Source organism: Schistocerca piceifrons, chromosome 7 (genome assembly GCF_021461385.2).
Source record: "Schistocerca piceifrons isolate TAMUIC-IGC-003096 chromosome 7, iqSchPice1.1, whole genome shotgun sequence".
Lineage (NCBI taxonomy): Eukaryota > Metazoa > Arthropoda > Insecta > Orthoptera > Acrididae > Schistocerca > Schistocerca piceifrons.
Window position 1 is genome coordinate 9,748,268 of NC_060144.1, and position 12,892 is coordinate 9,761,159.

At 49.7% G+C, this 12,892-nt stretch overlaps 4 non-coding genes across 4 annotated transcripts; all 4 read left to right on the forward strand.

Moving 5' to 3' along the window:
- Positions 1 to 4,335: 4,335 nt before the first annotated feature.
- Positions 4,336 to 4,408, forward strand: Trnar-ucg. The gene has a single exon. It is a non-coding gene; the product is annotated as a tRNA-Arg (tRNA).
- Positions 4,409 to 4,846: 438 nt separating this feature from the next.
- On the forward strand, positions 4,847 to 4,919 carry Trnak-cuu. The gene has a single exon. It is a non-coding gene; the product is annotated as a tRNA-Lys (tRNA).
- Positions 4,920 to 8,530: 3,611 nt separating this feature from the next.
- Positions 8,531 to 8,603, forward strand: Trnak-cuu. Its single transcript has one exon. It is a non-coding gene; the product is annotated as a tRNA-Lys (tRNA).
- Positions 8,604 to 8,924: 321 nt separating this feature from the next.
- Trnat-agu lies at positions 8,925 to 8,996 on the forward strand. The gene has a single exon. It is a non-coding gene; the product is annotated as a tRNA-Thr (tRNA).
- The last annotated feature ends 3,896 nt before the right edge of the window (positions 8,997 to 12,892 follow it).

Below are 12,892 nucleotides of genomic sequence, written 5' to 3' on the forward strand. Positions count from 1 at the left end.
TTACGCGTTCAGCCGAACGTTAATGCTGTTCGTAAAAAACCGAAACGTAAGGGATCCGCGGAACGGGGTAGCAGTCCCCCTCCCTCGGATGCCTCTGTCACCCCTGCTATGGACTGTGACGCTGGTGCGTCGGTGTAGGTGATTTGTTTTCTCGCTTTTCTCTCTATGGTTCAAGCATACTCCTTTCTTACCTTAAATGTTAACCGTATTGAGTCCGACGTTCGCATTGCCTCTTTGCGGCAGTTTATTTACGACGCCTGTGCGGACGTAGTGTTTTTGCAGGAAGTGTTGTTTTCTGATCTCTCTCTACCTGGATTTCAAACTGTTTTTAATGTCGCGCCGGAATATTCAACAGGAACTGCTCTTTTCTTTCGAGAGGGCATTCCTATTACTGACATTGAATTCCTTGACTCTGGCCGTGGGATTGGTTGTCGTCTTTTTGATCTCCGCCTCGTTGTTTTGTATGCCCCCTCTGGTTCGGGTCACACTGTGGCTCGATCGCGCTTTTATAAAGAAGAGCTTATTTATCTTTTGCGCCAGAGTCCTCGGAGTCTCCTGCTCGGAGGCGATTTTAATTGTGTTTTACGCCCTGCAGACCAGTCCCCCAATTTTAATTATTGCCGTGATTTACATGACTTAGTTCGTACGATGCATCTGCGTGATGTTTGGGAACACAAATATCCAACCCTGGTGAAATATACGTTTTTTACCGCGTCCTCATGCAGTAGACTCGACAGATTCTATTTATCTGATTTTTTATGTGATAAAATTCTTTCTGTCGATGTTATTCCTACTAGTTTTTCTGACCATTGTGCTTTTACTGCAACTGTAAATCTTAGTCGCCAACCTGCAAAACTTTATCGTTCCCAGTGGATGTTAAATGTTTCCCACCTTGCCGACAGTGCTATGGATGATGTTATAAGTGGCGTGTGGGAGCGATGTCTTCGCTCTGTCCCGCGATACCCCTCCTTGCTGGTTTGGTGGACTGCGTTTGCCAAGCCCAAGATTCGTCAGACTTTGATTTTCTACTGTGCTGCTAGGACGCGTGATTTTAAGAACACGTATGAATATTACTACTCTGTCCTGCGTGAACTATATGACGCGGCGGGTACCTCTCCACTGCGGATCCATGATGTTCGTCGTATTAAAGCCAAGCTCTTGAGCCTTAAACGACGACAGATGGATGGTCTGCGAGTTAAGTCGAAACCTCACTCTCTTGTTGAAGGTGAACTGACATCCTTGTACCACCTGCTACGGCATCAGACTCGTCGTCGTCGCTCCTTCATCTCTTCTCTTACGGTGGATGATGGGCGACAGCTTAGTGCACAGGAGGAAATGGTTCGTGCTCTTCATCAGTATTACACTAGTCTATATTCTGCCGATGATTCTGGTGAGTCTCTTTCGGATGATGTCTTTGGGGATCTAACTGCGACGATCGCGCCTGACGCGAACGGCGAATTTCTCCGGGAGTTCCAGGTAGATGATGTTTTCGATTTTATTGCTCGCTCTCCGTCCAGTAAATCGCCGGGTCCAGACGGCCTGCCTAAAGAATTTTATCTCCGTTTTTGGCCTCTTTTGGGTGGCATTTTTACGCAGATTTTAAATGAGATTGTCAGGGGGATGGATGTGCCTGCCGATTTTAAAGTAGGGAAAATTGTTTTAATCCCGAAGTCCTCTGGTCGTTTATCTGCTGCCAATCTTCGTCCGCTCACATTGCTGAATTTTGACTATAAGACAGCTGCTAGAGCGCTCAATAGCCGGTTGTCTTCTCTGCTTCGGGGTGTGATTGGTGCACATCAATGTTGTTTTCATGATAGATCTATTCTGACACCAGTAGCCGAATATCGGGATGTTGTCTCGGTTGCGGCGGTTACAAACGTACATTGTGCCTTTGCCTTCCTTGATTTTTATAAGGCTTTTGATCACGTCAGTCATGTGTTTTTAGATCGTGTTTTAGGTGCAATAGGTTTTAACGCTTCATCACGTGGTGTTCTTGGCAATTTGTATAGGGGAATAACAGCTCGGGTGTCAGTCAATGGGCAGCTGACGCCGCCCATTGCTATCCGCCGCGGAGTGCCTCAGGGTAGTCCGCTCTCTATGTCTTTATTCGTATTGTCCCTGGAACCGCTGCTTCGGACTATTGCTCTCAAGCTTCAGGGTATGTCCCTCTCTGGTGGGAAGCTCTCTGTTAAGGCATATGCGGATGATGTCGTTGTTCTCCTCCGTCAACGTGATGATATCCCGTTGTTGAAAGGGGCGGTTGATGCATACTGTCGTGTCTCTGGAGCGCGTCTCAATCAGGGTAAATGTAAGTTCCTTGATATTCGAGGATTTCGCGATGCTGACGTCCCTTGGGCCACTTTTGTCGATCGCCATACGTCCTTGGGGATTATCATTGATCGGTGTCCTCTAAAAATGGCGGCTCTCAATTGGAAATCTGTCACCGAGAAGATACAGGGGGCTCTGATGGTCCATGAGCAGCGCTCTGCTACCATTTTGCAAAAAGTCAGAATTTTAGACACCTACGTTCTATGTAAAGCTTATTATGTTGCTCAGCTGTTCCCACTTCCCATGATGGTGGCGAAAAGGTTGCGCCAATTGTCTAGCAGGTTTATATGGAAGGGCCATCTATTCAAGTTACGTTACGAGGTAATGACGAAACCGCGTCTCTTCGGAGGCTTGGGCCTCTCTGACATTACTCGCAAGGCGTCTGCTTTGTACGTCCGCCGAACGACTCTAATTGTTACGCAAGAAGTGACTTCAATTACATCCAGGCTTTTTACTGTTGTGCGTCCGGCGAGCCTTGCTCCACCTGTCGATGTCGGACGCCTAAATTTTAAGTTGAAACACATTCGGGAATTTTACATTGCGGTGAGTTACCTCGGTGACGTCTTCTTGCGGCGACCGGTGCCAACGACCAAGGGCTTGATTGCCCGCTGGGAGGGGCTGGCCGGTCCCAATCCAATAGAACTGGCGTCTCCATCTGTGTCCTGGAGGAACGTCTGGAAGAACGTTAGTCTGCCGATCCACTCTATGGCCGTGGCGTCCACGTGGTATAGGGTAATAAATAATTTGGTTCCCACCAATGTACGACTGCACCGTATTGGTCTTTCTGACACGGACACCTGTACTCGGTGTGGTCTCCTGGATACCCTTGAACATCGATTCACCTGCTGTGGGCACCTTGCTAATTGGCGTTGGCTCAGGAAACAACTTGCTTTTGTCACTAGGTCTGCTGAAGCCGCTTATACTATTGACATCATCGTCCGGCCCGATTCTTCCTTTTTTCCGCGGACGAAGCTCCATACCGTCATGTGGTTGATTGGCCATTTCGTACATTTTGTCAACAGTTGTCATGAAGAGGATGGACACCTAGCGTTTCGGCAGTACATGCTTACTGCTTACTGGCAGCGCTTGCGATTGCCAGGCCTCCGAGATGATTTTGCCAATATGCTTAGCCTGACATTTGAAAGAGAGGGTGTTGGCTAAGGTCACCTGTGTGAGCCATTTTCTTTTTTACTGTTTCTGGATTTGCCGCCTTTATATATGTTTCTTCTCTACACCAGGACTGAAGTTTTCGTGTTTCAATCTTTATTTCAGTCAGCAGTCTACATTATATAGTCATGTTTTAGGATTTTAATTTCAGTACTGTAAAAAAAAAAAAAAAAAAAAAAAAAAGTGGCTAGGATACCTGGCTTTCAAAAAAAAAAAAAAAAAAAAAAAAAAAAAAAAGTGGCAGAGCGCTGGTCTAGTAAACCAGAGGTCGTGAGTTCGATCCTCATAGGAGGCAAAAGAATTTTGTAACAGCCCCTTCTAACGTAGATCTTTCGAAAAAAGCGGTCAAGGATATAAAAAATTATGAATGGGTTCGGTATTTAAGAAATGCTCTCGCAAATGAATAGTGCGAATGGTGCTATTAAAGTAGGCACCAGAAACTGCTGCTTTTGGCAGTCTCCGGAGAATGCCGACGTGGAATACTTAGTTCTTGTGATGTATTTTCTACCCCAGGTAGAGACCCTCGCGGTTGTCGTCGTCGTCGTCGGCGCCGCCGCCGCTTTGGTAATAGCGGCAACTCGCCATTGTATGACATAGGGTGAGGTACCTTCTGCAAGCGACTGAGATGGCAGTAAGCGATTGAAGCTGATTTGCAACCTCTTGTTTGATCAGCGTCACAAGGGCTTGAATGTAACTTGCGATGGGACACAGCAAGAAGTAGCGTCGCCTTTTTAGTACTGAAATTGGAGATGGAGAATTGCGTCAAAGATGGGAAATTCATTCCGGCAAGCGTACAAATGGCGACAATAAGGTGTGTGTGGGGAAGCATATTGCGCCAGTGACCGTGTGGCCTAATGGATAAGGCGTCGGACTTCGGATCCGAAGATTGCAGGTTCGAATCCTGTCACGGTCGAGTTTTTCCAGTTCTGCAAAAGATGCATGCTGTTTTACTGAGTTGTTTGAGTACTACAAATCTAGTTGAAAGTTGCTGCTGTCCGCTTCCTGGCTGCAAACCGGCGTCTACCTGAAGCTCAAGCAAGACAAAGGGGTTGTGTAGCGAAATTTTCGGCACAGTGCCGATCAGGAGAGATTTTTGGAACTACTGCGTCTGACTCAGGACCCAAGAGCTGCGCCACAGGCGTCTGCGCACAGTCGAGCATGTGTGTTGAATAATGGTGCTGATAGCCACGTATCATTTCAAGTGGATTTGATGCCTTTCGTAAAATTTATTTCATTGAATAGGAATTGTAGCTCATTTGTGGCAGCAGGAAATAAGCTGTAGTCAAAAGGATCTTCCATAGATGGTCGCAGGTCGCATAAATACTGTATGGCTCGTGACGCGTTGTGTGGAGCCCGGCTAGCTCAGTCGGTAGAGCATGAGACTCTTAATCTCAGGGTCGTGGGTTCGAGCCCCACGCTGGGCGGCGCAAAATTTTGTGTCTACGCGGATGCAACCTGCGCCCCTCTCGTGAGCCTTGCGTAATGAACGTAACGGGTTACGACGATGCCTAGCTTCGTATGAATATCAGAGGAATGGTTTTTGAAGCTGAAAGTAGCTCTGAAATGAAATAAAAGTGTTGTTTTGGAATTTTAGGCGTACATCGATATCGTGTGAGATGTGTAGGAAAGCAGCAGCTGTGCTAACTAAATACAAATAATGGTCGCTAATGCGGTGCGTTTCCGTGGTGGACCAACTACGCTAAAAGGAAGCTGAGGATGACTTTGATCGACTATGGCAAGGCAAGGGCTCAACTTCGGAAAGACACTATTGAATTTTATTATACCTGTTTGCGAGAACTGTATGATCGTCCCGTTTTGTCTGCTGACCATTTCATGCAAATAAAGAAAATTAAGGCGATTTTAACCCAACTGAAACGACGACAACTTGATGGTTTGAAGGTAAAGTCAAGATCACATTCCACTCTCGAAGATGAAACTGCCTCTTTGTATCATCTCCTCCGGCATGCAAAGAATAGAAGGAATAGTTTTATCAACACCCTGCGCGATGTGAATAACGATGTGCTCCATGAACAACGTGACATCATTAACGAAATCCATCGCTTTTTTACGTGTTTATATACTGCCCCTGACGTCAATGAACAGTCTGTGGCGACGTTACTTCACGGCACAGACTCGATAGTTACTGAGGACGAGAATAGGGCGCTATTGGACATATTTACTAGTGATGATGTTTTGGATATCGTCAAAACTTCTCCGGTAAACAAGACGCCTGGGCCGGATGGTTTACCAGTCGAATTTTACTACAGGTTTTGGAATGTTCTAGGCGATGTGCTCACCGCCATCATCAATGAAGTCATCAACGGTATCTCCATACCCTCTGAGTTTAAAGAGGGTGTCTTTGTGATGGTACCCAAGGGGCGAGGAATGAAGGATGTCCGTCGTCTGCGACCTATATGTTTATTAAATGGAGACTATAAAATTGTTGCCCGTGCACTGAAATTGCGACTGACTCCAGTCCTACAACGTGTCATTGCGCAGGACCAAACGGCCCTTCCGCATAGAAGTATCATCAAAACGGTCAGTGAATATCGTGATGTGATTTCCATTTTTTCGGCAGCTCAACTTCAAGGTGCTCTATGCTTTATTGATTTTGCAAATGCTTTTGACCGGATTGATCATCGTTATCTTTTTAAAACAATGTCGGCCCTGGGTTTTGGGGGACGGTGCTTGAAGTCTTTGCAAAGTATGATTACTGGGATGACGGCAAAAGTACTTGTCAACGGTCAATGCACGAGAGCCATAAATATTTGTCGTGGATTCCCGCAAGGAAGCCCACTCTCCATGCTGCTCTATGTCATAGCTCTGGAACCTCTTGTCCGCCATTTAAACGTTCTCTTGGAAGGGATCACGATTATGTCGGTAAAGAAAGTAACCAATGTGTATGCAGATGATTTAGGGGTCATAGTTCGGAGTGACGACGATGTTCAAACTCTTAAGACCGCCTTACACGTTTATTGTGGTGCTACTGGTGCTGCTGTGAATAACACGAAAAGCTCTATGCTCAGCCTCAATGGTTATGCGAACGCAGACTTAGATTGGATCACTTCCACGAACCAACATAAGTCTCTCGGTGTCACATTTTCTAGCTGCCCGCTCAAGATGGCTTCCGTTAACTGGAAGAACATGCTTACCAACATCAGAGGCTCCTTAACAGAGCATCGAAATAGGGACCTCAATTTAATGCAAAGGGTACAACTGATTAACTGTGTGATCCTGTCAAAAGCGATTTACCTGGGGCAATGTCTACCTATTCCCTTGGGCATCGCCAAAAATATTACGAGGGCAGTTTGTCAGCTGTTATGGAGAGGCTGTATTTTTAAAGTGGCAGCTCGTACAGTGACCTTACCTCCGGTCGCCGGTGGCCTCGGACTCACAGATATTCGTCACAAGACAGTGACTTTATTTATCAAGCGTACTCGAGAACATCTCCGTAAGTACCCCGACAGTATTACGACGCAACTATTTCATCTGACTGAACCTCAAAGTTTAGATGCTCCTGTCAATGTGGCTCCGATTCATTTTAAGCTGCACCATGTCAGACTTTACTTCACCGAGATCAGTTACAAAGAGAGTATACATCTGACACCCAGCCGTAGCGCCACGTCATCTGCTACTTCTATTACATGGCGCTGTTCAGTCAGGAATCGAATCGAGAAAAAATATCCATCCAAAGATTGGAATACTGTTTGGAAGAATATTCATAATAAAGTCTTAAGCATGTCAGTACGGTCGACATGGTATCAAGTGGTTAACGATATCATCGCCAACAATGAGAGGCTCCATGCTATAGGACTTCATGATACTCCCTTGTGTCGCCGTTGTGGATATGTGGATACGACAGTTCACAGGTTTACTTGTCAAGGATACAATACCATATGGAACCACATTAAGCAGCAGGTCGCATTCCTCAGGCGCAATGATGGTAGATTCATCACCACCACCGAACTCTCGGCCCCGGACGTGATGTATTTTCCGCGTCAGAAAAATAATACCATACTGTGGCTATACGGCAATTTTGTTCACTTTGTCATCCACAAAACGACCACGGACACCATTGAGGACTACAACTGCTACATCACGGAGGAATATTACAAGCTACGCGCCCAACGGAACCACACCAAGCATTTTGGAAATATGCTCCACATACTCTTTCAAAAGGAAGGTATTGGATGATGTGTTGAATGATATACTGTGATTATAATCTGAGATCAGTGTCATGTATTGTGTGTGTCCTTAAGAAGTCTACGTTTTTCAGTTTACCACTTAATTTTTCTTTCTTTATCCCCATTTTTCAACAGATCAAGTTCCCTCATTATGAAAAACCATCCAACATCACAGAATAAGTTCATTTGGATGCAGAAATTTACTTTTCTCACCACGTTTGGCATGGATTCCCTTACGTGAGAAGGTGCATTTAATTTGATTTTAGCAAAGAAGCTCGCCGAAGAAGGCGCATGAAGGAGAGCGAATGGAAGGGCTAGAAGGGGAGATGGGAGGCCCAAAAAAAAAAAAAAAAAATGGATAAGGCGTCGGACTTCGGATCCGAAGATTGCAGGTTCGAATCCTGTCACGGTCGAGTTTTTCCAGTTCTGCAAAAGATGCATGCTGTTTTACTGAGTTGTTTGAGTACTACAAATCTAGTTGAAAGTTGCTGCTGTCCGCTTCCTGGCTGCAAACCGGCGTCTACCTGAAGCTCAAGCAAGACAAAGGGGTTGTGTAGCGAAATTTTCGGCACAGTGCCGATCAGGAGAGATTTTTGGAACCACTGCGTCTGACTCAGGACCCAAGAGCTACGCCACAGGCGTCTGCGCTTAGTCGAGCATGTGTGTTGAATAATGGTGCTGATAGCCACGTATCATTTCAAGTAGATTTGATGCCTTTCGGAAAATTTATTTCATTGAATAGGAATTGTAGCTCATTTGTGGCAGCAGGAAATAAGCTGCAGTCAAAAGGATCTTCCATAGATGGTCGCAGGTCGCATAAATACTGTATGGCTCGTGACGCGTTGTGTGGAGCCCGGCTAGCTCAGTCGGTAGTGCATGAGACTCTTAGTCTCAGGGTCGTGGTTTCGAGCCCCACGCTGGGCGGCGCAAAATTTTCTGTCTACGCGGATGCAACCTGCGCCCCTCTCGTGAGCCTTGCGTAATGAACGTAACGGGTTACGACGATGCCTAGCTTCGTATGAATATCAGAGGAATGGTTTTTGAAGCTGAAAGTAGCTCTGAAATGAAATAAAAGTGTTGTTTTGGAATTTTAGGCGTACATCGATATCGTGTGAGATGTGTAGGAAAGCAGCAGCTGTGCTAACTAAATACAAATAATGGTCGCTAATGCGGTGCGTTTCCAGCTGAAGGGCTCCGATTGACTGGTCCATAAGATTGAAGTACCCGAAATGTGCACTAGGCGGCGCCTCCTTAGCTCAGTGGCAGAGCGCTGGTCTAGTAAACCAGAGGTCGTGAGTTCGATCCTCACAGGAGGCAAAAGAATTTTGTAACAGCCCCTTCTAACGTAGATCTTTCGAAAAAAGCGGTCAAGGATATAAAAAATTATGAATGGGTTCGGTATTTAAGAAATGCTCTCGCAAATGAATAGTGCGAATGGTGCTATTAAAGTAGGCACCAGAAACTGCTGCTTTTCAAGTATTGGTCTGCTTTCCACCGCCTTACTGGGAACCGCCCCACCTCCCAGTACCCTCTCCTCCTTAATGACCGTCCCTTTCCTGACAACCTCAGTAAGGCCAACCACTTTGCCTCCCACCTCTCTGATGTTTTTTCCATCCCAGATGATCCCCACTTTGATTATTCCCTCATCCCTGATGTCATGGACCGTACGACTACCTCTGTTCCTCCCCTTGCTCCTAGCTTCCAGTACTTGGGCCACACCCCACCATCTGCACTTAACACTCCCATCACTACACAGGACATCAGCCTCACACTCCGCACTAAACGCAACACTGCTCCCGGCCACGACTGCGTTACCTACCGCCACCTAAAACACTGCCCTCCCTCCTTCCTTTCCCTCCTTGCCGCCCTCTACAATGTCATCCTTGCCACTGGCTTCTATCCCGACCTGTGGAAAACCTCCCGTATCCTGATGTTCTCCAAACCTAATAAGCCTCCATCTGATGCCTCTTCCTATCGTCCTATCTGTCTCACGTCGGTGTTCAGCAAGCTCTTGGAATCCATCCTTTCCCGGCGCATCCATCTCCACCTCCACCAAAACCACCTCCTCCCAAACACCCAATGTGGCTTTCGACCTTCCTTCTCTGCTGATGACCAACTCCTCCGCCTCACTCATCTCCTCTCCCTCCAGCTTAACTCCCGTCGCTCCGCCATTTTTGTCTCACTTGACCTTGAAAAGGCCTACGACCGTGTCTGGCATCCCGGTCTCCTGTTTAAACTCCAAACCTACGCCCTTCCTATCAACTACATCCGTCTGGTGGCCTCCTTCCTCTCCCGCCGCCCCTCCTACGTTACCATCCATCATGCCAATTCCCGCACCTTCTACCCCTCTGCCGGTGTGCCCCAGGGCTCTGTCCTCTCCCCTCTCCTCTACCTCCTGTACACAGCAGATATGCCCCAACCCCCCCCTCCAGTGCACCTCTTGCAATATGCTGATGACACCGCATTCCTCGCCCTCGCTCCTACCCTCCAACGGTCCCAACGCCTTCTCCAGAATCACCTTGACCTTTTTGCTGCATGGTGTAACCAATGGCTCCTGAAACTCAATCCTTCCAAGACCCAGGCAATCATCGTAGGTCGTACCACTCGTTCCTTCCGGCTCCTGGATTTCTCCCTTACTGTCTGCGCACGTCATGTCCGTCTCACCCCCACCCTCACCTACCTTGGCCTCACCATTGACCGTCACCTCACCTGGACCCCTCATCTCCGATCCATCCAATCCAAAGCCCACAACCGCCTCCGCCTCCTCAAACTCCTCTCTGGCCGGACATGGGGGTTGCACCCCTCTACCATCCTCCACACCTACAAATCCTTAATCCGTCCCATCCTCTGTTATGCCAGTCCTGCCTGGATATCTGCCCCCCCCCAAATTCTATCAGTCCCTCCAGATCCTTGAGCGTCATGCACTCCGCCTCGCCTTCCGTATCCGCCTCCCATCCCCCACGCGGCTCCTCTATGATCTCATTCCTTTCCCCCATCTGCTCCTCTTCCTCGAACATATCCGCATCCTCTACACCTCCCGCCGTCTTGAACCCCCTCACCCCCTGGTTGCTCCTCTCCTCTCCCATCCTCGCCCCCTGCCCCGTCTTCACCGTTGTGTCCCCCCTACCCTCCATCTCTACACCCTCCATCTCCTTTCCCAAGGTGGCTTCCGTCAACTCCCCCTCCCGGATGATGCCCTCTCCCCCTCCATTTATCCTTCCTATCAACTCTGATCCTCCCTCCCCCTCCTTTCCTCTGTCCTTTCCCTGGGCTCCCTCTTCCCCCCCTTCCGTCCTGTTTCCTCCCCACTACACCTCTCCCTACCTCCCTTCTCCCCCCCAGTCCTTTTGTATTCCCCTCCTCTGCCTACCCCCCTCCCTGTCGCGTCTGCCCCCCACCCCTCTTATGGGTCCTCATCCTCCATCAGCTCCTTTCCCGGTTCCCCCCCCCCTTCGCTTTTACTCTCCTTTCCCCCCTTTTTGTTTTCCCATCTCCTGTTCAGTTTCCCCCCACCTGCTCTCGACTGTGGTGTCACCTTTGCCGACTTTTTCGTGCTGTCTTCTAGTGACTCTTCAGTGTTGTGTTGCGAACAGAAACCATGCTGTCGCTGGGTGTGCGTTTTATATACTTTGCGAACAGAATCCAGACCGTCGCCGTGTTTTTTTTTTAATTGTCTATTGTTTCCCCTGTCTGCTCCGTATGTATTTTTATTCGCTTCATCATCCCTCTGTTGTTTGTTTTCATTTCCCCATTTTCTTTTCACCTTGTTACTCAATGAGTCCCCGATTTTATCGCCTGTTTTTTATTATTATTTATTCTCCTGCTCTTTGTCAGAAAACCTGTAGGCTAAAGAGCGGCGTCCTAAGCTGCTGCCAGCCCGCCCCCTTCGGGGGGAATTGAAATTCAATAAAGGAAAAAAAAAAAAAAACTGCTGCTTTTCATTCGAGGGTTGGATTCCCTCACTTCATCGTCGAAGAGTTTCACTGCCTGGGCTACTCTCAGGCTGCACCCTCGACGTGGAAGATCCCCACCCTTGCCTTGCCGTCTGATCGTCGTCAGTACTGCTCGCCGCCGCCGCCGCCGCCGCCGCCGCCGCCGCCGCCGCCGCCTGGTCGCCGCCTGCCGGTGCTCGCCGCCGCCGCCACCACCGCCGCCGTTTGGTTGCCGCCTGCCGGTCCTCGCCGCCGCCGCCGTTTGGTCGCCGCCTGCCGGTCCTCGCCGCCGCCGCCGCCGCCTGGTCGCCGCCTGCTGGTGCTCGCCGCCGCCGCCGCCTGGTCGCCGCCTGCTGGTGCTCGCCGCCGCCGCCGCCGCCGCCGCCGCCGCCTGGTCGCCGCCTGCTGGTGCTCCCCGCCGCCGCCGCCGTCTGGTCGCCGCCGCCCTTCTCGCGCGCCGCCACCATGTCCCACCCCACCACCACTACCACTATCATTTTCACCTCTCCCTCCGCTGCTCCAACCACCATCACATGGAGCTCATCCTCCACCCCACTTCCCGTCCTTCCTTCTCTCCCTGTCCACCCCACCCCTGCGCCACTTTCGGCTGTACCCACCCCCAACTCCTCTTCCCCTATCACTGTCGCCCCATCGACAGCTACTGACTTTCCGCCTCTCCCCGCACCGCCTCCGACAGGCTCCAAGCCAGCATGGATATCTGCTCGACGTTCCACAGCCTCAGTGACACCCACGCCCCCACCGTCTGCGTCTTCCGCTGCTCCGGGTGGTCCTGCCCCCCGCCACCTCCCCCTGCAACCCGTCCCCCTGCCCCCTCCCCACCCAGTGGTGTCCACGAAACCTTCCAAGCGCCCGAATGCTGACCCTTCCCCCAAAGTCTCCTCCAAAAAACCCCCAATCCCGTGACCCACCCACTCCCATGGACGCGGCCCCGACCCCCGCCCCCGCCACGACTGCAACCCACACCTTTGTCCTCTCCAATCCTGACCCTCAATTCCTTGATGCCCGCTCCCTCACTCTCGCCATCCGGAAATACTGCCCCAATGCTCCCATCTCCCAACTGATTCCTCGCAAGGACTCGGTCCTCATAAAATCCCCCAATGCTTCCTTCCACACCGACCTCCTCTCCCGCATCCCTCGTATCCAATTTGGCCAACGTGCAACCCTCACCCCCTACCACACCCCGTCCTCTCCCCGTCAGCCTCAACCTCCCCGACGTCCGCCGACCTTCACCGCTGTGATCACGAAGCTTAGTCCCGTGAT